The sequence below is a fragment of the Leuciscus leuciscus genome (genome assembly GCF_965113295.1).
Source record: "Leuciscus leuciscus genome assembly, chromosome: 8".
Lineage (NCBI taxonomy): Eukaryota > Metazoa > Chordata > Actinopteri > Cypriniformes > Leuciscidae > Leuciscus > Leuciscus leuciscus.
The window spans coordinates 32,301,601-32,327,322 of NC_138732.1; the positions used below are offsets into that span (position 1 = coordinate 32,301,601).

At 44.1% G+C, this 25,722-nt stretch overlaps 1 long non-coding RNA gene across 1 annotated transcript; it reads left to right on the forward strand.

Moving 5' to 3' along the window:
• Window positions 1-4,599: 4,599 nt before the first annotated feature.
• On the forward strand, window positions 4,600-14,255 carry LOC309505170. The gene is made up of 3 exons (XR_014208348.1): window positions 4,600-4,641; window positions 4,768-4,828; window positions 14,146-14,255. It is a non-coding gene; the product is annotated as an uncharacterized lncRNA (long non-coding RNA).
• The last annotated feature ends 11,467 nt before the right edge of the window (window positions 14,256-25,722 follow it).

Here is a 25,722-nt window from a genome sequence, read left to right on the forward strand (position 1 = left end):
TCATAGATAGTTGGACGGATGGCTGGATGGACGCACACACCTCTTCGTGTTTGGTGAGTATGCAGGATGATGACAGGAGAACACAGGAGAGGAATACACTGGAGTACCAACGCTGGAGAACAGGTAAGCACTTCATAGAAACAAGACCAGACAATGATGTGAGACGAGGTGTGTGCTTTTGTAGCTGGCTTGATGATGGTGCAGATGAAGTGCAGGTGTGAGTGTTCAGTACTCTGGTGAAGGTGTGTTGTGTGAATGGCTGATGTGACAGCCTGGCAGATCCGTGACAATTACCCAACAATAATAAAGAATCAGAACATTTGCAATCAATGTGTAGGGCAGGGGTTCTCAACTCTGGTCCTCGAGGTCTATTTTCCTGCAGAGTTTAGCAGCAACCTTGATCAAACTCACCTGCTTATTGATCTTATGGGGACATTTTTTTGGTCCCCACAAGGAAAACAGCTTGTAAATCATACATAATGCAGAACATTTTCTGTAATGGGAGGTTTCAGATTAGGGGATATCATTTGTACAGTAAAACAAATCATTATTTCTATGGAAAATCCCCATAAAACATGAAGGGTGTGTGTGTGTGTGTGTGTGTGTGTGTGTGTGTGTGTGTGTGTGTGTGTGTGGGTGGAATGTCACGAGTCTGTGAGGTTGTAAAAGTCACAGGGAGTCCGCGCTGAACTGGGGGGGGGGGGGGGGGGCCACAGACACCCCGGCGCTGGTGAATTATTCCGTGGGGAATTATTAACCAGCGCTGTTTGGACAAAGAAGATGTGTTCGACATCACATGATTCACTTAATGTGAAAAGCAGATGTCATTGTTGCTACAACATGAAAAGAGTTTGCACCAACATAAATGTGACTGCTACTCTGAACGCTTCCATGATCACCAAAGCCAAATGAAAATGTAAACATAGGTCGCACTTTTGGCGTAGGTGCGAGCTCTGGCACACTGTGACGTTGGCTGCCTAAACATCCGTTTGTCTCAGTTTACATGCAAACGAAGATTTTCAAAATCTCCACTCTGGCCGGAGTTTTTAGAAAGAATCGGTTTCAGAGGCGAATTCTCCGTTTGCGTGTAAACGAAGGGCGCAAACGAAGGGAAACGTCTCCGTTTTTCAAAATAACCATGTACGTGTAAACTGGGCCCAAGGCAACACTTAAAAATGTCTTGTGTGGACACCAAGCGGGAAGGAAGTCGACCGGAAGTTGAAGCCGGCCGCGTGCCACCATCTTGTAGCAGAACTTCACCTGCTGTTAGCATCCCATTGACTCCCATTCATTTTGGCGTCACTTTGACAGCGAATAACTTCACATCTGAGGCGTTTAAAGACTCCATTTGTCCATTATTTATTTCTAAAGAAACACAACAATGTATAAAATGCTCCATTACCTTGTAGCTTATGTTATGGCCTCGTAGAAGCAGTTTTTGTAAAAGTAGGCTAAAGATTGCGTCATAACCACGCGACTCTCTGTCGCACAGTAGAGAGATTACCGTATGGACAGGAGGAGAAGCTCGCGGGCAATCGGGAGGACATGGAGGCAAAATGACAAAATAATTCATCAGAATACCTAGCAAAAGTTTCTCCTGCTCCTAGCTCGTGGATACCTCCTACTCACGCTCTCCGTCTCTGCAAGATTCGGAAGGGAATGATTCAGATTTCTCATGCCACAGCCACTAGAAGACAGACGGGTTGCTCACGTCACATCTACGTCGTCAAGCTCGGTTTGAGTCTGCGCGTCAGGAACGAAAGTCCAAAAAAATCGCTAAAAATGGGCTTCACTTGTCTCAATTGAGTTCCAATGAGATGGCTCTGTCCACTTCTTATACTGTCTATGGTGGACACCCCTCATGGGTGAGCAGTTGCTCATTATCATTTAAAGAGACATGCACCGAAACGGGTCGCTGTGAACAGAGCTGTTTTGGAGGAGGTAAAAAGGGTGTTGTTTTACACACCCATTGAGGAATTTTAGTATACGTTACACACTTTACATGAAGACCCTAAAGAATCATACCAACTTGTGGAAAATGGGCATCCGATGACCCCTTTAAGAGAGCAAACATACATCTGCATTGCCCTTCATTCATGCTATTTGAAATCTTTTTTCATATTACTTTATCTCTGTCGTATGTTTTGTGCTGTGTTGTACAAATATGTCTCAATTTGAAGGTGTTTAACGTCACGGGATGATGTTGTGAAGCAGTAATTTCCCATTGTCTTCATGAACACTTGTTGAATTTGTGCTGGTCAGATGAAGTCCGACTGAGCATTGAGAAGTAATTAAGATTATTCTACAAACACTTTTAGTGTCCTGGTCCTTCTCCTTCTCCTGTCCCGGTCTTTTGGGCTGAGCGAAGTTTTAACAAAGTGTTGACTGTTTGTTTTGAACATCAGGAGTGAGAGAGAGCTTCAGCACAACCAGATCTAGCCTAGTTTTCCTGCAGATTAAAGTCTGACATTTCTGACATTAAACATCATGATCTTTAATGTAGTTGAGTATGGTAAGTATGCTTATAGCAACGGGTTTTTGTACATTTTAATGTAAAAGACAGTTTATACTTAATTGGTTTTCAGTCTTTATTCAGGAAATTTGTCAGTAAATATAGATTTTGTAACAGACTAAATAGACTCTTTAGACTGGATGTTGCTTCAAGTCTATAACGGTGTCTTGATGCTCGTAACGGTTCAGAGGTGAAGTGAACTGTACATTTTCATTTTTTAAGATGACATTTTTTGAAGAGTTTGTATATAAACAAATCGGTAGTGTTTAAGCACATTTCAGTTGACTACATTTTAATTTTGTATTTGTATTTCAACATGCGTATGTCAAGCATCTGTTGATTGAACTATTCCATGCTGAGAAAAAAAAATTTTTTTTTTTTTTTTTTTTTTTTTTTGTGCTTTAAATGCAAATAATTGTATGTATCTTTTGGCAGTTAAGTATTTTATGTTAGCAGCGTCAGTATAAAATTGCTTAGTAACTAATTCAACAACTATTCCTATTATCATATAACATGTAACAAATAAAATGATAAACAATAAACTGTTTTTTGTCATTTGTAATTGACAGAATCTTCACACTAGATTTCTAAATGTTGGACTAAATAAAACTTCTCAGTTGAATGAACTATGAAACTAGTTGAGCAAACATGTTTTAAAATTGAAGTCAATGGGCCAACTAAAAAAATAATATGTATTCTTTTTGATAATATTCAGTGTTGAAATTGACGATGGTGAATGAATACAAACCAATAATATTTTATATTAACTACTAACAAATTATCTTTTTATTTGTGCATAATTTGACAAAAACAGCAGAATAAAAATATTTTATATGTGAAATGTACCTGGTTTTTATGTATACTGTTCACCTCATTTCATTTTGTTGGCTCTTTGGTAACTGGAAACAATAACTTTTTTAAGAAATCATTTTCACTTGATAAATAGGCTATTCAAATGTTATATATTTATTTATTTTAGGTTTATCATAGTTTTACAATGAATTTTCATAGTTTTAGATTGAAAGTCTAGAGCTGGCAGGGTAAATCAAAATCTATATATAAAAGTAATTTAAAACATTCACACGTGATAAAAAAAAAAAAAAAAGGTTCATGTAATTGTTTGAATCAACAACTAGAACATTTAAATAATAACCATTTCCATCCTCAGGAGTTCTGGCGCGGCCTTTGTGACGTCATAAGCACTCAGTCAAGAGTTCGGTGAGTGAATGCAGTGTGGAGAAGTGAATCTGCTGCATCGCGCGACATCAGAGGTAGGAACAACTATATTTACATTATTTCGCCATTAGATGGCGGCAAAGACTGTCTTTATGAGACAGTCTGTCAGACGCAAATGACTAGGGTGTCAGGGCACGGGAAAACCCCTTAACTGTTAAAAGTTCAAGATATTGCAGCGGACATTCAAACAGATTTTTATTATGAATATATGACTATATCTACTGTAAATGCAGGTACTCTCGTAATACTCTACTCTATAAGCTTCAATGAACAATATCAATGAGAAGTTTATGTTTATGTTGCTAAGATGGTTGCTAGGGGTGTTGTGCAGTGAAATGTTGAACCATTGAAGCGATCATTGCCGTGTTTTATCTAGGGATCGACCGATATGGATTTTTTAGTGCCAATGCCGATACCGATTTTTTTTCATCAGCCTTAGCCGATGACCGATACGGGCTGCCGATTTTCTTGGGCCGATATTTGGAGCCGATACTGCTTTTGCTCACTCAATTTACATCATAAAAATGACACAATGATGATAACAAATGTTACAAGTCTCAATTTAAAATAAGGAACATTTATTGAACTTATAAAAGGAACATTTATTGAACTTAAAAAAGGAACATTTATTGAACTTAAAAAAAACAACAATATTTGAGATTTGACAAATATTAAAAACATGTGAGGTAGAACAAGTAAAAAAAAAAGTTCAGTGCTGAAAATACTGAAAATAAATATTTAAGCATAATTCAAATTCTGAAAATAAATTCTAAAAGATTTAAAAAAATCCATTTAATCATTTATTCAAGAAGACTCTTCATTAAAAAACGGTGAATCATCCATTAATTAAACAGGTATTTATGAATGAGACTGAATTAATTCGTTTTAAACGTGTTTGAATTAATGATTCAATTTTTTTTTTATATAAATAGACTGGAACATGTTACTCTGTGTAGTTGTCTGATATGTAATTGTGATCACCATTTTAAACAAAACAAAAACGATTTTAAACTAAATAGATTCTCAGTTTATTATGAATTAGGGACTGTTCACATATCGCGTCTAAAAACGTGTGGTAATGTCACCGGTGCAGGCCGGGGCGGACTCGGATGACCAGCCGCCCCTGACTCCAGACACCACCGTGAGGAGCCAACACCACAGGCACGCAACAGATGGACAAAAGAGGAAGCAGGTAATTTGGTTCAAAGGTAACAATCTTTATTGAATAATAATCAACTTGAAGAAAGAATGAGCAACTCCTGTCTTCTCGAGCTATTGGACCGGAGTAGCCGCTGAAACGATTTTCCACTGTCTTCGGGGCACAATGGAACGATAGTGGCTAGGAAGGCTTACTCCACGGCGTTGCTGCACGTCTGCAGGACTCAAACGATAAGTAACAGGTAAGGTTTCTTCTCTTAACAGCAGATTCTCTTAACAGGACGTGAGAGGGGAATTGTGACTCTAAAACTCACTTCACAGCGTTGCTGCACATCTGCAGGTCTCAGGCGGTAGGTAACAGGTAAGGTTTCTTCTCTTAACAGCAGATTCTCTTAACAGGTCGTGAGAGGGAAATTGTGACTTTAAAACTCACTTCACAGCGTTGCTGCACATCTGCAGGACTCAGGCGGTAGGTAACAGGTAAGGTTTCTTCTCTTAACAGCAGATTCTCTTAACAGGTCGTGAGAGGGAAATTGTGACTTTAAAACTCACTTCACAGCGTTGCTGCACATCTGCAGGACTCAGGCGGTAGGTAACAGGTGAGGTTTCTTCTCTTAACAGCAGATTCTCTTAACAGGTCGTGAGAGGGAAATTGTGACTTTAAAACTCACTTCACAGCGTTGCTGCACATCTGCAGGACTCAGGCGGTAGGTCACAGGTAAGGTTTCTTCTCTTAACAGCAGATTCTCTTAACAGGACGTGAGAGGGGAATTGTGACTTTAAAACTCACTTCACAGCGTTGCTGCACATCTGCAGGACTCAGGCGGTAGGTCACAGGTAAGGTTTCTTCTCTTATCAGCAGATTCTCTCGTCAGGATCTAAAAGGGAAATTGTGACTTTAAAACTCACTTCACAGCGTTGCTGCACATCTGCAGGACTCAGACGGTAGGTAACAGGTGAGGTTTCTTCTCTCAACAGCAGTTTCTCTCGTCAAGACATAAAAAGGAAATTGCGACTTTATCAGCGATGTTATACATCTTCAGGGCTCCATCACTAAGTATAACGGTTCAGACTTTTCCACAGCCATACGGTTCTTCACGAGACTTGTAATTTCAGAGAGAGAGAGGGTTAACAGGAGCCTTCAATAAGGGATTACTTCACAACAATACTCAGTGGAAGAGAGGATAATACAAAGCATTACTTCACCAGTTCAGTTGCATCGTTCTGAATTTTGGATGAGGACAAGTAGATCATTTCACAAAAATGAAAGCAGGCGTTGGGAGACTCTTCTCAGCATAGCACACAGCACTCGTGTCCACTACAAATCCACAGCATTAATTCAGCGTGCATCAGGTAAGGCAAACAACTGCAAATCACTCACACACAGTAGGGCTGATCAGAAAAACTCGCTTCGTCCATGCATTTCAATGGGAATATTCAACTCTCCATTCTCTCCAGCGCATCTGAAACAGATGTCCTCCTCAATAGTAAGTTTCACATTCACAGTCTTTGCTTCAAGCTTTACATTTAATTCAACGATGTAATTTAATTCACTTATCTTTCTCTTTTCCTCTTCCAGCGCAGATCCAAGCCACAATTCAATCCAGTAATTTTCCACAAGCAGCTCCAAACGACAGACTCAAATAGCAGTTCCTCACTTACACGAATTTCCAGGATGACAGCGTCCAATGTAAGCGTCCAAACCGGCGATCTTCTACCCCAAAACACAACGACAGAGACCCAGCCAAACAACTGATCAACTGAACACCGATTGACCTTTACCAGTTCCAACCTTCGCCCTAACTCGACTCTGAATGGCTCTTTTATCCTCCTCTTGTGAAGCGGAAAGCCTGTACAAACACCGCTCCTCTCTCTCCCTCCCACCTGTCGTGCATCAGCTGTAATTAGTTTGCGCAATATCTCCGCTACACCCGGAACCGGAGTGAGATGTTACACCAAAATAACTCCCCTCGGGGACATAGAAAGAGAAAAGAAAGGTTCCGCTTTTCCCAGCATTTTGTCACCCGTGACATCCCCCCTTGCCAATCGGTTCTAGTCCCTGGAACCGGTCTTCTCTAATGCCATTCGCCATATCTCTCAGGCGGCTGTCCTTGGTTGTCCCGCTGGGACCGTCGGGGTGGCGTGGGTGAAGCCGCTCGGGCCTCCGCTTCGGGATTCCCTGGGACTATTGCCCACCCTACCATGGGCACCTTGGGAGCAAGCGGCGCACTTTGTATTTCAGCCGCTGGCTGTGGATAGTTCGGACATGGACGGAGCAAATTTCGATGAAGCACTCGTATAGGTCCCGGTTTTCCCTCAGGCCGTACCGAATAGACTGGAGCATCAGGCCCCTGCCGGTGCTCCACCACATATGGTGTCGATTCCCAACGATCATGGAGCTTTCCTTTCCCTGGACGTCGGTTGTCCCTTACCAGCACTCGCTCTCCAGGCAGTAAAGGGGCTTCTCTGGCAGTTCGATCATACAGTCGCTTGTTCTTAGCTGCTGCAGCACTCAAATGGTCTGAAACTCGCTTGTAGGCATTTAGTAGTTGTTGATGGTGTCGATTTACCCAGTCCGTTGTGTTGTACTCTCCTTCGGTGGCCTCGGTGCCCAGAAGCAAGTCTACAGGTAGACGTAGATGACGCCCAAACATGAGGTAAGAAGGGGCATACCCGGTGATGCTGTGCACGCTATTATTATAGGCTTGTAGTAACGTAGGGAGGCTCTCGGCCCACTGACACTGCTGCTCACTCTCCAACGTTCCCAACAGCCCTAACAGGGTCTGATTGAATCTTTCGCATCCCCCGTTACCTTGGGGATGATACGAAGTTGTGTGTGTCTTTCGACAACCATAGAGCTGGCTCAGCTCCTGTATGACTCGGGACTCGAAGTTTGGACCTTGGTCCGAATGGAGGGTCTCTGGACAGCCAAACGGCTGTATTACCGTTCTCCAAAGGGCATTGGCCGTAGTCACTGCCGTCTGGTCTACCGTGGGGACGGCCCAAGCGTACTTGGTGAACAGATCCGTCATTACCAGGATGTTTTGATATCGATCTGCGGGTCTCCCTAGAGTCAGGAAATCAATCCCTATGATGTGCAGAGGTGCCTTCGGCCGAAAGGGAACCAGTGGGGCTCGAGGTTCCTTCCGGAGTTTGAACAGCGTGCACCGTGGACAACTCTGAACAAACTCTTCAACTTTCTTCTCCATCCTTGACCAGTAGAAATACCTCCTCAACAGTGACAAAGTCTTTTCTTGGCCTTGATGGCCAGCATGGGTGTGATAGGCATTCAACAGCTCTTGGACTTGGTCCTCTGGAACCACCACTTGATACCTGGTTTCCTGAGTTTTTGGATCTCGCAGTGAACGGCAAATTACCCCTCCTCTGATCCGCAGTCTCTTCCACTGTTTCAGGAGCTGTTGTACTCCCACTGTCTGAGCCTGCCTTTCCCCAGCTCGCAGCCTGAATCCTCGCCTGAGATGCGAGGCGACCTGACACAGGTCTTCGTCTCCTTGCTGTAACCTGCTCCACCGTCCGGGGTCCCATCCCCAACTGGACGGAATGTCCCCCTGGGTCCCGGGAGCTTCCACGACCGCCACCAACAATTCATCCTCTTGACCGGGGGCATCGAGGTGCGTTTGACCGTTTCTCTGAATGGCTGGGAGTCTGGACAATGCATCAGCATTCGCGTTTTCTCTGCCGGGTCGATACTTGAGCTGATAGTCATAATTAGCAAGCTGAGCCACCCACCGCTGCTCCACTGCTCCCAACTTGGCAGTCTGTAAATGAACTAGAGGATTGTTGTCCGTGATCACAGTCACCTTAGCTCCCCACAGGTAGTCTTTGAATTTCTCGGCCATGGCCCATTTCATGGCTAGCAACTCTATCTTGAAGGAAGTGTAGTTTGCTGCGTTCCGCTCTGCAGGATGTAAACTTCGACTGGCATAAGCGATTACCTTCTCCACTCCTTGTTGCTCTTGGGCTAATACCGCCCCCAATCCTGCATTGCTGGCATCGGTATACAGGAGAAACGGCTGAGTGAAGTCTGCATAGGCCAGGATAGGGGCCCCCAAAAGTTCCTGCTTCAGATTTTGGAAGGCCGTTTCACATGCTGCGCCCCATTGCACTGTCGATGAGCCTTTGCCACGGGAACGTCCAGTACCAGCAAGAAGCTGGTTCAATGGCTTAGCAAGCCCAGAGAATCCTTTAATAAATCGTCGATAATATCCTACGAAGCCTAGGAAGGACCGCACTTGTCTCACCGTTCGTGGGGGCTCCCAGCCTTGGACTGCTGCAACTTTCTCTGGATCAGGGGATATACCGGCAGCGCTGACTCGATGTCCCAGGAACTGTACCTCTTTGCGAAACAACTGGCATTTTTCTGGTCTCAATTTTAGCCCATATTTCTCCATGGCCCGGAAGGCATTCTCTAAGTGATGCAGGTGAGTTTGAAAGTCAGGGGAAAAAACGATTACATCGTCCAAATAGACCAGCGTGGATTCAACTAGTTGCCCTCCCAGGCATCGCTGCATAAGTCGCTGGAAGGTCGCGGGGGCGTTGCACAACCCGAACGGCATCCGGTCCCACTCGAATAGCCCGAACGGTGTGGTGAAGGCAGTCTTCTCTCTATCGCGGTCATCCATCTGTACTTGCCAGTATCCGCTGGCCAAATCCAAGGTCGAATACCATGCTGCTTGAGTCAAACTCGTGAGTGAATCTTCGATTCGCGGCAACGGGAATGCATCTTTCTTGGTCACACTATTGAGCTTGCGGTAGTCAACACAAAATCTCCAGGCTCCCGTTTTCTTCCGTACTAGGACAATCGGGGCTGCCCATGGACTACTACTTTCTCGAACAATCCCTCCATCTAGCATCCCTTTTAGCAGAGCGCGGACTTCAGTGTAGAGAGTGGGGGGCACCGGACGGTACCGCTCCCGACTAGGTGTTGCTTCTCCGGTGGGTATTTGGTGCTTAATCACTCCTGTACAACCATAGTCTTCCTCATGGGTTGAGAACACATGTTTCCACCTCTTCAGGAGCTCCTGGAGCTGTAACACTTGTCCTTCTTCCAGGTCCTCACCCTTCAAAGACTCCCCCATCAAATGGGTCGGCATTCCTCCTCTCACAGGGCCTGTACTGGCCTCCACTGGACGGACGGCAACTTCTACCACCGCAGGGCTCACCTGCCTGAAACAGACATCTTGTTGCTCTTGGACTTGGACAGGACGGACAGATGAAACTCGAACCAGCCGTTGGTGTCGACGAAGGAGTACTGGGTAGGGATGGGCGTTTCGCACCTTCACTGAAACTCGCCCTCGTCGTATGACCGCTAGTCCATGGGCTACTTCGATGGGTTGACAATCTTCATGAGGCTCTACCAGGACACAGTTACCTGACTCACGGGGTCCAGCCGGCACTCGGACCCAAAGAACAGCCTCACTCCGGGCTGGAACAGACAGAGCATACCGGCAGATGACTCGACCGATATCTTCCCGCTCTTGCACCTGACTGGCCGCATGGACTCTTTGACAATCGGCCAGGATCCGGTCCCAGTCCTGCCTTGCTGCCAACGGAGATGTTCGGGTCGGTCGACCGTTAAACAGGTCTTCCCAACAATCCAGAATGACATTCATCCCTAGCAGTGCTCGATGGAGACCCAAGCAATGGTCTCGAACAATGACAACACCTTTCTGGTGGACAGGAACCCCTCGAACCAGAAAGTCTACCACGATGTACCCAGTATAAGGAATATCCAATCCATTCGCTCCACGTAATGTGAGTCTTGAAGTTTCCGTCCTGTGAAGCCGATGATCCGCGAATAGCTCCAGAGCCAGACTTTCTGAAAACAATGTGACCTGAGAACCTGTATCGACCAGACAATTAATCTTCATTCCATTAACTTGAACTTCTACGGTGGGACAACGCCCAACCCAGTCGTCTCTCATCACAGGAACAGAACAAGGGTCTCTTGAAGGGGTCCCAGCCACTTGACCCACAGTGACCGGTGGGACTAAAAACCCCCTTGAGAGCTTCGACGACGGTCGCACTGGCGGCTGATGTGTCCCGGATTTCCACAATTGATACAGATGGGTCGACCCTGATGATCCCACTGAAACCGGGGGCCCGTCGGACGCGGAGGGCGGCGTACAGGTCTTGGCCCCTCCTCTGAATATGATCTTCCTCGCACCATCGGTCCACCTTCGACTCGACCTCGATGAAGCTCACCCAAAAGACTCCGAGACAACTCTGCCATCTGTCCCTTAACATCCTCCAGTAATTCTGTCCTCAATGTCTGCTTCCACTCACTTGACTCAACAGGCGCGGGCACTGTGGCGCTGCTGGCCGCCACACGAACCGGTGTCCGAGTCGTCTCTCCCTGATCTGACTCCAACGCCAAGGCCTCTTGTCGAAGAGCCTCAAAAGACATAGTGGGGTCTCGTCGAAGCTGGAGCCGTATGCCCTGGCGCACCGGTCCTTCACGCAGCCCCAAAACAAACTGGTCTCTCAATAAGCCCTCTCCTTCTCCCAGTCCATGATCTTGTCGACCTTTCAGCCGGCCAAACTGCTCTCGCAGTTTCAGGGAGTATGCTCGCAGAGTCTGCTGAGGCCCCTGCTGACAGTTAAAGAACTGGGCACGAAGGATGGCTACCGGGGTAGAATCTCCATATACTCCAGACAAGAAATCAAAGACATTCTTCACAGTGGCCCGCGTGGCTTCTGATGCAGCAAGAACTTCCCTTTTGGCTTCTCCTTCTAACGATCCTAGCACAAACTGTACCTTTTGCGATGCGCTCAGTCCTTGTAATCCAGCCAGATATTCCGTCTGCGCTTTCCAGTCCTGAAAACTCAGCTCCGATCCTGGTCCTCCATAGCGTTGTGCCCAAGGGGCTCCCATCATAATGGGCATTACTTGCGAGCGAACTGGTGGGACCTCTTCGTCCACCATCGCGTACCTGTGGCCGCTACAACTCACGGTGGCAATCCTGCCGACTTACGCCAAATTGTGTCACCGGTGCAGGCCGGGGCGGACTCGGATGACCAGCCGCCCCTGACTCCAGACACCACCGTGAGGAGCCAACACCACAGGCACGCAACAGATGGACAAAAGAGGAAGCAGGTAATTTGGTTCAAAGGTAACAATCTTTATTGAATAATAATCAACTTGAAGAAAGAATGAGCAACTCCTGTCTTCTCGAGCTATTGGACCGGAGTAGCCGCTGAAACGATTTTCCACTGTCTTCGGGGCACAATGGAACGATAGTGGCTAGGAAGGCTTACTCCACGGCGTTGCTGCACGTCTGCAGGACTCAAACGATAAGTAACAAGTAATGTTTACTTCTTCAACAGCAGATTCTCTTAACAGGACGTGAAAGGGGAATTGTGACTTTAAAACTCACTTCACAGCGTTGCTGCACATCTGCAGGACTCAGGCGGTAGGTAACAGGTAAGGTTTCTTCTCTTAACAGCAGATTCTCTTAACAGGACGTGAGAGGGGAATTGTGACTCTAAAACTCACTTCACAGCGTTGCTGCACATCTGCAGGTCTCAGGCGGTAGGTAACAGGTAAGGTTTCTTCTCTTAACAGCAGATTCTCTTAACAGGTCGTGAGAGGGAAATTGTGACTTTAAAACTCACTTCACAGCGTTGCTGCACATCTGCAGGACTCAGGCGGTAGGTAACAGGTAAGGTTTCTTCTCTTAACAGCAGATTCTCTTAACAGGTCGTGAGAGGGAAATTGTGACTTTAAAACTCACTTCACAGCGTTGCTGCACATCTGCAGGACTCAGGCGGTAGGTAACAGGTGAGGTTTCTTCTCTTAACAGCAGATTCTCTTAACAGGTCGTGAGAGGGAAATTGTAACTTTAAAACTCACTTCACAGCGTTGCTGCACATCTGCAGGACTCAGGCGGTAGGTCACAGGTAAGGTTTCTTCTCTTAACAGCAGATTCTCTTAACAGGACGTGAGAGGGGAATTGTGACTTTAAAACTCACTTCACAGCGTTGCTGCACATCTGCAGGACTCAGGCGGTAGGTCACAGGTAAGGTTTCTTCTCTTATCAGCAGATTCTCTCGTCAGGATCTAAAAGGGAAATTGTGACTTTAAAACTCACTTCACAGCGTTGCTGCACATCTGCAGGACTCAGACGGTAGGTAACAGGTGAGGTTTCTTCTCTCAACAGCAGTTTCTCTCGTCAAGACATAAAAAGGAAATTGCGACTTTATCAGCGATGTTATACATCTTCAGGGCTCCATCACTAAGTATAACGGTTCAGACTTTTCCACAGCCATACGGTTCTTCACGAGACTTGTAATTTCAGAGAGAGAGAGGGTTAACAGGAGCCTTCAATAAGGGATTACTTCACAACAATACTCAGTGGAAGAGAGGATAATACAAAGCATTACTTCACCAGTTCAGTTGCATCGTTCTGAATTTTGGATGAGGACAAGTAGATCATTTCACAAAAATGAAAGCAGGCGTTGGGAGACTCTTCTCAGCATAGCACACAGCACTCGTGTCCACTACAAATCCACAGCATTAATTCAGCGTGCATCAGGTAAGGCAAACAACTGCAAATCACTCACACACAGTAGGGCTGATCAGAAAAACTCGCTTCGTCCATGCATTTCAATGGGAATATTCAACTCTCCATTCTCTCCAGCGCATCTGAAACAGATGTCCTCCTCAATAGTAAGTTTCACATTCACAGTCTTTGCTTCAAGCTTTACATTTAATTCAACGATGTAATTTAATTCACTTATCTTTCTCTTTTCCTCTTCCAGCGCAGATCCAAGCCACAATTCAATCCAGTAATTTTCCACAAGCAGCTCCAAACGACAGACTCAAATAGCAGTTCCTCACTTACACGAATTTCCAGGATGACAGCGTCCAATGTAAGCGTCCAAACCGGCGATCTTCTACCCCAAAACACAACGACAGAGACCCAGCCAAACAACTGATCAACTGAACACCGATTGACCTTTACCAGTTCCAACCTTCGCCCTAACTCGACTCTGAATGGCTCTTTTATCCTCCTCTTGTGAAGCGGAAAGCCTGTACAAACACCGCTCCTCTCTCTCCCTCCCACCTGTCGTGCATCAGCTGTAATTAGTTTGCGCAATATCTCCGCTACACCCGGAACCGGAGTGAGATGTTACACCAAAATAACTCCCCTCGGGGACATAGAAAGAGAAAAGAAAGGTTCCGCTTTTCCCAGCATTTTGTCACCCGTGACAGTAAGCACAGCCGCGACGCTTTCTCCTTTCTACAAGCGCTTGCACTCCCGTGGCGTCTGTCGTTGCTATGCAACTATGAACTGCACTCTAATCATGATGACGAGGAAGTAAGGATTAATTTATTTCAAGCCCTTTACGACTAACGTCACATATATTTATGGAGATGAAAAATAAAAACCTGCCCTGTCCAGCTTTGATCAGCTGCTCGGCCGAGCTTTCGATGTTGTCATGGAAAGGTCCGTTTTTTTGTCACATAACCTGCGTGCGCTTGCGGCATTCTGAAAAGTTTAAATGTTTTCAACTTTTCATCTCACCACGGCATATGAGCGCCGGGACAAACGAGCGCGCTGCATCGCATGCGTGTCGCAACCGCGTCGATTCTTTTACCTCAGGGAGTGTTCTGACTGAGTTCGACCACCTCGCTGAATAAAACTCCCACAAATATCACGGAATCACGAACCAACGTCGGCATTATTTAATCCTATGACCAGTGTTTGTAACAGCTGCCGTATGCATATGGATAGCCTCAAACTTAGCTATTTGCAGCTCCCTAAATACAATGACAAGCATATATTCGGCATTCGCGTTTTCCATTTGGACCCTCAAACTTGCTTAGCTATAGTTGCACACACATATAGAGCAACGTGTTTCCACTTTCAAAGTGTATGGCAATATTTCAGCTAAGTCAAACAGTTAAAAGATGCTTTGAAAGTTTAAAACTTGTGCTAGTGTGGGAGGGGCAGTGCATGGGCTGCACGTGCAGCGTCTCCAGCAACACAAAGCTGCCTGCGGACGCCTGTCTGTAAATAATGCCGGGAAAAAACTATCGGCGAACGCAGCAGCCGCGTATCGGCCGATGCCGATACACGTCAAACCCGCAAATATCGGCCCGATATATCGGCTGACCGATATATCGGTCGATCACTAGTTTTATCTGGAAAAAAACCCCACTAACGTTAATCAGAACCAAGGACTGGAACTACCCGTTTTATATAGATAAATATACTGCAGATAATGGCTTTATTGGTAAATTATGTTGTTAAGCATTTATAATTGCAGGATGTTTTTTCGTTGCTATATTTTCGTCTTGATAATTTCTCTTGTTTTAGTAAAAAAAAAGTATTTATTAAATTTTTACAATTTTCAAAACTCTTAGCTAAAAAAATCCAAACTGATCACACTTGTAACCCAGCTAGTCATTCTTTCAAAACCTGATCCATGCTTTCATTACAGTTATGCACATTTTCAGTCCACATAATCAATGTTTCAAAACACAAGATGATTGTAATATGTAACGGAACATTTGGTTTAATCACCAAAACACACATGACCTTCTTTCAGTTTAGTACTTTTAAAGGAATAGTAAACACCAAACAAATAGTTCATGGCCCTGTATGAGTTTCTTTCTCCTGCTGAACACAAAATAAGATATTTTGAAGAGTATCGGTAACCAAACAGTTGATGGACCCCATTGACCTCCATAGTATGGGGGTAAAAAATATGATGGATGTCAGTGGGGTCAATCAACTGTTTGGTTACCGATACTCTTCAAAATATCTTATGTTGTGTTCAGCAGGACAGAGAAACCCTACAGGATTGGAACAACTTGAGGGTGAGTAAATGATGACAGGATTTTCACAGAGATGGGACCAAGTCACACATGTGTAAGTCTCAAGTAAGTCTCAAGTCTTAACCTTCAAGTCTCAAGTTAGTCCCAAGTATTTTTTTCTTGGGCAAGTCAAGTCAAGTCAAGTCACAGGCTATGTCAAGTCAAGTCAAGTCCTGTAGTAGGTCAAGTCAAGTCCAAGTCAAGTCACCTTATTATTGTAATTTTACCTGCAGAATCTGATCTTAATAAAGTGAAAAGACAAGATATAAGTAGCCTAACTGTCAGTAAATTACAATAATTTGGATTTGCATTGTAAATACTCATGTTCAGTAAAATACATCATGGAATCAATCAAAATTGTAACTTCATAAAATTATGTATTTTTCACTTCTGCCAACAGTGTTTGAAATGTTTTAAATTGTCAACATTGAGTCCATAAAACAAATAACAGCTTAACATCCAACAGACTCCTCTCTGAACACCTCTCTCTCTCTCTCTCTCTCTCTCTCTCTCTCTCTCTCAAACACAGTTTACTTACAACATTAAACTTTGTTACATTTCTCCTCTCTCTCACACACACTCACTCTCACACACTCTCTCTCTCTCTCTCTCACACACACACACACACACACACACACACACACACACACACAAACACACACACACGTCTGGTTCACTATCTTTGTGGGGACTCTCCATAGACTTAATGGTTTTTATACAGTACAAACTGTATATTCTGTCCCCTTACACTAACCCTACCCCTAAACCTACCCATCACAGAAAACTTTCTGCATTTTTACATTTTCAAAAAAATATTATTTAGTATGTTTATTTACCCATTCCCCTCATGGGGACCGCTGGCTGGTCCCCACAATGGAGGTGATCTCAGGTTTTACTATTCTTGTGGGGACATTTGGTTCCCACAATGTAATATAAATCAAACGCACACACACACACACACTCACTCATCGTTAGGAAAGATTAGATGAATGTGATCATTTATATTTGGGCCTTTTTTGGGCCTGAAATCGCTGATAAAACCTTATGGCTACTTTAGCTATTATTACATTAGCTAACTACCAACTAACCAGATAACATTAACAAATTGACAAGCACTTACTGGGCAGAATGGCTGTTAATGTTGCATGTCTTGCAAAGCGCTGTTCGTCTTTTGCCATCTTGTGAACAATTCTTGAAGCCGAAAGCGATGACCCTCGGTACCCCTCCGGCTGACATGTTGATGTGATATCTGATCTAAGTGGGCGTGGTGTGCGTAAGGTACGAGAGGGCATGACTGATGATAGTTTCATGATCCAGTCATGACAACGCTATTCTCAGCCTGCGCTCCAGCTGGGTAATCAACTTGATTTTTAAAAATAATTTCTATATTTTATATTCAAACTGAAAACATCCATCCATCCATCCATCCATCCATCCATCTTCTACCGCTTATCCGGGGCCGGGTCGCGGGGGCAGCAGTCTAAGCAGGGATGCCCAGACTTCCCTCTCCCTAGACACTTCCTCCAGCTCTTCCGGGGGGACACCGAGGCGTTCCCAGGCCAGCCGGGAGACATAGTCTCTCCAGCGTGTCCTAGGTCTTCCCCGGGGTCTCCTCCCGGTGGGACATGCCCGGAACACCTTCCCGGGAAGGCGTCCAGGAGGCATCCGGAAAAGATGCCCGAGCCACCTCAACTGACCCCTCTCGATGTGGAGGAGCAGCGGCTCTACTCTGAGCTCCTCCCGAGTGACCGAGCTTCTCACCCTATCTCTAAGGGATCGCCCAGCCACCCTGCGGAGAAAGCTCATTTCGGCCGCTTGTATCCGGGATCTTGTCCTTTCGGTCATGACCCACAGCTCATGACCATAGGTGAGAGTAGGAACGTAGATTGACTGGTAAATCGAGAGCTTCGCCTTGCGGCTCAGCTCCTTCTTTACCACGACAGACCGGTACAGGGACCGCATTACTGCAGAAGCTGCACCGATCCGCCTGTCAATCTCCCGTTCCATCCTTCCCTCACTCGTGAACAAGACCCCAAGATACTTGAACTCCTCCACTTGAGGCAGGAGCTCTCCACCAACCTGAAGCGAGCAAGCCACCCTTTTCCGACTGAGAACCATGGCCTCGGACTTGGAGGTGCTGATTTTCATCCCAGCCGCTTCACACTCGGCTGCAAACCGTCCCAGTGCATGCTGGAGGTCCTGGTCTGATGAGGCCAACACGACAACATCATCCGCAAAGAGCAGAGATGAAATCGTGTGGTCCCCAAACCCGACCCCCTCCGGCCCCTGGCTGCGCCTAGAAATTCTGTCCATAAAAATTATGAACAGAACCGGCGACAAAGGGCAGCCCTGCCGGAGTCCAACACGCACCGGGAACAAGTCTGACTTACTGCTGGCAATACGAACCAAGCTCCTGCTCCGGTCGTACAGGGACCGGATAGCCCTTAGCAAAGGGCCCCAGACCCCATACTCCCGGAGCACCCTCCACAGGCCGCCGCGAGGGACACAGTCGAATGCCTTCTCCAAATCCACAAAGCACATGTAGATTGGTTGGGCAAACTCCCATGAGCCCTCCAGCACCCTGTAGAGGGTATAGAGCTGGTCCAGTGTTCCACGACCGGGACGAAAACCACACTGTTCCTCCTGAATCCGAGGTTCTACTATCGGCCGGATTCTCCTCTCCAGTACCCTGGCATAGACTTTCCCAGGGAGGCTGAGAAGTGTGATCCCCCTATAGTTGGAGCACACCCTCCGATCCCCCTTCTTGAAACGCTATTCTCAGCCTGCGCTCCAGCTGGGTAATACAACTTGATTTTTAAAAATAATTTCTATATTTTATATTCAAACTGAAAACATGATGTGATTAACACTCAAGTCATTCAAGTCATCGTGTCTCAAGTCATGTCAAGTCCCGAGTCTTTAACTTCCAAGTCCGAGTCAAGTCTCAAGTATTTTATTTTTTGTCAAGTCAAGTCACAAGTCATAAAAATAGCGACTCGAGTCCAAGTCACCAAGTCACAAGTCCCCATGTCTGCCTCCAGCTGTTCCAGGAAGAGCTCCAGGAACTCCTCAGGTACGTGCAGAACCTCCTCAAAGTGCTGCAGGATGTAGTGCTGTGCTTTACAGCGGAGCTTTGAGCAGGAGGAAAAGTCCTCTGTCAACTTGCAGATGCCAATGCAGTTTCCTATATTAAATTTGAAATGCTGGGTAAAACTTCATTCATAGCCACTTCCAGAATAAAATTTCAAGAATGTGTTTGCCTAGATATCATAGTTACATTCTTTTTTCTGGCAATACACTCATTCATTTTCATGCATTTATATATTTGGACTTAGGCAGTTTCAACCGTATAATGTTGGCAGTGGAAATTATGTATATAATTATAATCATTTCTAGGTAATTTGCACACAATTGCAGTTCAAATGCTTCTTCTCACCTAAAGTAGGAGCTGCAGCCACACATGATGATCTTGTGCACTTGAAATTCTCTGTCATTTGACTTGATGATCAAGTCAGTGTGTTCGCCCAGTAAACGTGCTTCATCAAACACGTCAAAGGCTGTTGCTCTTATGTTCTCCATGTTCACTCAGGACTGTAAATGTATTCAGTCTTCTCTCCTCAAACTCTGATTAAAGTCTCCTCAGGATTGTGTCTTTGTGGGACTTTTGCTCAGGAGAGTTATATAGAATGTCTCTGTGACATCATAGTTGTAGAGCTTCAATATATCTTTTCAGTTTGTGTCTTGGCCACATAATTATTAACGAGTTTTGTTTTATCGATTCCTTTTGAATGAAACATCTTCACAGTAACAAAGATATTAAATTCAGAATTACTGCCATTATAAGTAAAATTACAAATAAATGGGCAAGCTGATTTTTTTTATTTTTTTTTATTTTTTTTTTATTTTTTATTTTTTTTTACAATATTTACAACTGGAAAAATTCAACAAACAAGACTTTGAACAGTCACTAAGACACTACGGCTGTATCTGAAATTGTCCCTTATACTGGACCAGCAGTTCTCAACTGGTTTGGCCATGGGACCCACATTTTCCCATGGACATTAATATTATTATTGTTTTTTTTTTTTAGGAATTTGACCGAATATATATGGTATTATCACGATATTGAAATGAGCGTTTTCAAACAATAACAGGTTTTATATATTTTTTCTTAAAACAAAACAAACTAAATTATGTTTAAATCCAATAAAGTAATGCACACAAAAACTACATAAAGTAAACAAATGTTTTAAACTGATTCAAGTGTTATAAAGAATTATAAAGAACAATAGGTAACACTTTACAATAAGGTAAAGTCAGTTAATGCATTAACCAACATTAACATTGAGCAAAAGCTACATCTGTTACCATAGTTATTCTTTGTTAACATTAGTTTAAAAAAATACAACTGATCATTGTTAGTTCATGTTAGCTCAGGTCCATTAAATCCTTCTGAATTTAATAATGTGTTATTAAATGTTGAAATGAACATTAACCAAGATTAATAACTGCTTTAGGAGTATTGTCCATTGTCAGTTTATGTTAACTATAGTGAATTAACTAATAAAGCCTTATTGTAAAGTGTTACCTGTTACAGAATGCAGATCCAGACACAAAGAAATACATTGAAATGTGAGCTTTATTAACAGCACTGAGCAGAATGGAGAATACAGATGAGTATGCAGTTCAAATAGACTTTGAAGAATGAGTAAAGCTTAGTAACGAAGACCTTCCTTGTTTTACAGGTGCAGGAGATCATGGATAGTTGGACGGATGGCTGGATGGACGCACACACCTCTTCGTGTTTGGTGAGTATGCAGGATGATGACAGGAGAACACAGGAGAGGAATACACTGGAGTACCAACGCTGGAGAACAGGTAAGCACTTCATAGAAACAAGACCAGACAATGATGTGAGACGAGGTGTGTGCTTTTGTAGCTGGCTTGATGATGGTGCAGATGAAGTGCAGGTGTGAGTGTTCAGTACTCTGGTGAAGGTGTGCTGTGTGAATGGCTGATGTGACAGCCTGGCAGATCCGTGACAATTACCCAACAATAATAAAGAATCAGAACATTTGCAATCAATGTGTAGGGCAGGGGTTCTCAACTCTGGTCCTCGAGGTCTATTTTCCTGCAGAGTTTAGCAGCAACCTTGATCAAACTCACCTGCTTATTGATCTTATGGGGACATTTTTTTGGTCCCCACAAGGAAAACAGCTTGTAAATCATACATAATGCAGAACATTTTCTGTAATGGGAGGTTTCAGATTAGGGGATATAATTTGTACAGTAAAACAAATCATTATTTCTATGGAAAATCCCCATAAAACATGAAGGGTGTGTGTGTGTGCGTGTGTGTGTGTGTGTGTGTGTGTGTAAATTAGTCTACTACAAACTTCCTTAACAGTATTTATGCTTACAGGGCACCTATTATGACCCTTTTCACAAGATGTAAAATAAGTCTCTGATGTCCCCAGAGTATGTATAAATATAATACCCAACAGATATTTTTTTTACAGCATGTTTAAATTGTCATTTTTTGGGGGCTCAGAAAAACACACCGTTTTAGTGTGTATCCCTTTAAATGCAAATGAGCTGCTGCTGCCGCCCAAAGGGTGGAGCCTTACGAGCTCGCGCTCAGAGCCAGGACAATCTCATCTGATAATATCAAAACAGAAACTCTCATTAGTGGTGTTCATTTCGACTCGGAGTCGGACAATAATGCCCGAGTCGGACATCACACAAAAGATGAAGCGTTAGTTTTACTCCAGAAAATCACTGTAAGAGCAGCTAAATAAAAACAGTATAAGATGTGAGCATTTAAGTCTTATCCGAACAGCTTCGGAGTCATTGGAATAGTTATATGACTTATTTCGGGTTGAATGGTGGTCGTCTCGCACCCCCCAAGCGCCTGTGAGCCGAAAAACCACCCTTGCAACTTTGGGCCGGCGGGCGTGTATCGCTTGATATCAGGTCTCGCGTTGTAACGAATTGCTTTATGGCACTGCACAGTGCACACGTACACGTAGAAAAAGGTAACGTTAGATACTGAGTTCTTCACACTTTCGTCATGGCTGAACCGGTAAAAAAGAAGCAGAAAGCTAGGAAAGGTTTGTCGGAGGACCAAAGAAAGAGGAAACGGCAGACTGACCGAGCAAGGAGTCAGACTCGAGTAAATATCGTTCTTGTTGATGGACTAGTAGACATCTTCAGAGCTTATCTGTGCCTGTTCGATGTCCGACGCTTTGTAACGCGTTGTGTCAGGAGGAGAAATAGGGATAGCTCACAGATGAAGTTATTTCAGAGGCCAGACAGACTCACGGAGGCGATTGGCATCTCACAACTTGCACTTTATTCCCCAATCGAACTCGTGTAACTGTTTGTCACCCATTCTACCGTCCACAGCTTTAAGTCAAGTCAAGTCAAGTTTATTTGTATAGCGCTTTTCACAATACAGATTGCATCAAAGCAGCTTCAAAGTATTAAATTAAAATAATACAACAAAGTTTGTTTCAAGAGGAATTTATTGATTGATAAAATTAAATTAAATATCCCCAAAATATCCCCAACTGAGCAAGCCAAAGGCAACAGTGGCAAGGAACCGAAAAACTCCATCAAGTGACCTAATGGTGTCCTAAAACTCCATCAGGTGCCTTAATGGAGAAAAAAAAAACCTTGGGAGAACCCAGGCTCAGTCGGGGGCCAGTTCTCCTCTGGCATTGGATAGAGGCCGGATTGTAGTTTGAACTGTAGGATTATATGAATGCCTGGCTGAAGAGATGCGACTTTAATCTAGTTTTAAACTGGGAGAGCGAGTCTGAGCAACGAACAGTATCAGGAAGACTATTCCAGAGTTTTGGAGCCAAATGTGAAAATGCTCTCCCTCCTTTGGTGGTTCTGGATATCCTAGGTATGACCAAAAGCCTTGAATTTAGTGATCTTAAAGAGCGCGATGGATTATAGGGCGATAGAAGATCCGTTAAATAGACTGGAGCTAAGCCGTTTAGGGCTTTATAAGTCAGTAGCAATACCTTGTAATTAATACGGAACTTTATAGGTAACCAATGCAGTGATGATAAAATCGGTGTTATATGATCATATTTTCTTGATCTCGTAAGAACTCTAGCGGCGGCATTTTGGACTAACTGTAGCTTGTTTATTGAGGATGCAGGACAACCAGCTAATAAAGCATTACAGTAATCCAGTCTCGAGGTCATGAATGCATGAACTAACTTTTCTGCATCAGAAACTGATAGCATATTACGTAGCTTAGCAATGTTTCTAAGGTGGAAAAAGGCTGTTTTTGTAACATATGAAATATGATTTTCAAAAGACAGGTTGCAATCGAGTATAACACCCAGGTCTTTTACTGTAGAGGATAAAGTAACAGGACATCCTATGATGTTAAAGTTGTATTGTGCGAGGTTTTGTGGGCGGTTTTTTGAACCGATAAGTATTACCTCTGTCTTGTCTGGATTTAATAAAAGAAAATTACGCGTCATCCAATCTTTTATATCTTTAACACACTCTGTCAATTTGGAAAATGTAGCGTTTTCATCCGGCCGTGATGAAATATATATTTGAGTGTCATCGGCATAACAATGGAAACTAATTCCATGTTTCCTTATAATATTTCCAAGTGGCATCATATATATTGAAAATAACAGAGGGCCTAATACAGATCCCTGCGGCACTCCATAGTTTACTGGAGTTATGATCGATTTTTCTCCATTTAAATAGACAAAATGGTAGCGGTCAGATAGGTATGATTTGAACCAGCTTAGTGCTTGTCCTTGAACACCAGTATAATTTTGTAGTCGATCTAAGAGTATTGTGTGATCTATAGTATCGAACGCAGCACTAAGATCAAGTAAAACTAGTATTGAGATACAGCCTTGGTCAGAAGCTAAAAGTAAATCATTTGTGATTTTAACGAGCGCAGTTTCAGTGCTATGATGCGGTCTGAATCCAGACTGAAACTTTTCATAGATATCATTTTGTTGCAAGAAAGATCCCAGTTGAGCGGACACCACTTTTTCTAATATTTTAGACATAAATGGAAGATTTGAAATGGGTCTATAATTTGCTCGATTATTATGATCTAATTGTGGTTTCTTAATGAGAGGTTTTATAACTGCCAGTTTAAATGTTCTTGGAACATGACCTAAAGATAAAGACGAGTTAATAATATTGAGGAGAGGCTCTTCCACTACAGGTAACACTTCTTTCAGTAGTTTAGTTGGTATAGGATCTAATAAACATGTTGTTGTTTTAGATGAAGTGATACGTTTATTTAACTCTTTTTGTTCTATAGTTGTAAAGCACTGTAATTGTTCTTTCGGGGTGATAATTGAAGCTGAATTATAAGGCGCGATTGAAGATTGAACGTTTATAATTGTGGTTCTGATGCTTTCTATTTTCTCAGTGAAGAAGTTCATGAAATCATTACTACTGAACTGTAACGGGATATTTTGTTCGGGTGACGTCTGTTTATTTGTTAGTCTAGCCACGGTGTTAAATAGAAACCTTGGATTGTTTTGGTTGTTTTCTATTAGTTTGCGGAGGTGCTCAGCCCTGGCAGCTTTTAGGGCCTTTTTATAACGCAAATTGATCTTTACTTGATAAACAAAAGTAAGATAAGAATGAGCATCAAACTGAAATAACCCGCATACATGGGGGTGTTCGAGGTGCACATACAATACAGACTGCCGACAGTTCAACAGGGCGCGCGCAGCTCTTAAAGGGGCCACACCTTATTTCCACTCATTACAGCCTCCGTCCTACTGAACAGGTACCGGTATAGAGGGCGGAAGGGATCAGGCCGTGAGTGCAGAGACGGCTCTGCGCGAGTGGCGACAGTAATATTAAATACAAGTACTCCACAGCGACTCTAGGGGTCGCTGTTTGACAAAAACGGAAAGCTGCATAGTGTGCCTTTAATAAAGTGAAAGTGAAAGTGAAAGTGACACATGACGGCGCTTGTCTGAAGTTTTAAATCATTGGTTACCCGTAAGCCAATCACATAACGTTTGGTTATGACGTGTGTTATGCGCTGGCTCAGCCGCATCGAACTTCCACTGTAAACACATGTATGATGTCAAAACAAAACCATCGAGCGAAATACCGGAGTGAACATGGCTGTGAATGACTTTTGCAGATTATGTGAAGTAAATCTCCGCATCCACGGTACAATCAGCGTCTACGTCACTGCTCTCAGCCCGCCCTCTGTTCGTTGATTGGCCGGCTGTTTTGAGGCCGGAGGAAAACTGAGAGATAGGTCGCTATCTCAGACTGAGTACAGAAGCGAACTGAAATTGAGCGGAAGTACGAAGTCTGACGTAGTCAGGCTAGTCTACAGCTGCTCAAGCGTCGAAACAATGGCGGACTGTGTCCCGCTCCCTCAGGGCGGGTCTATGCTCAAACTGCAGTGTCAATCAACAGTCGTGGGAGGGGCCTGTGCAAAGTGACGTCACATTGCCGCGAATCTGAGAACGGCTTGTTCTGAGACAGTGCTTATGATTTATTGGGATTATAAAAAAAGCACTGGGTGGATTTTTATCATTATAGGGTGGTTGTGTACACACACTGCCAACACACATTTATGTTGGCATAACGTTGGCTGTCTTGCGCAGTCTACCCTCGTCGGACAGGTAATACAAGGTGCAGGCGACAGGGAACCGCATGACGGTCGTCTCAGCCTCGATGTAGGGACGCAGCAATTCGGTGAGTGACAGCAGCGATGACCTTGACATCCTACAATTTTCACGCCACTCATCCGGGACAACATCTTCATTTTCAAAGTTCTCCCACCAGACAGCAGTTCGCCCAGGTCGGACCCAAAACCGGCGACGCTGGCGGTGACGCGGACTGGTTCTTCGTGTTGGAGGGAGGAGAAGTTGTTGCAAAATTGCTGACCTCCGAGCACTCATTCGTCTCTGCTCCTCGACATAATGGAGCAGCTGTATTTGCAAAT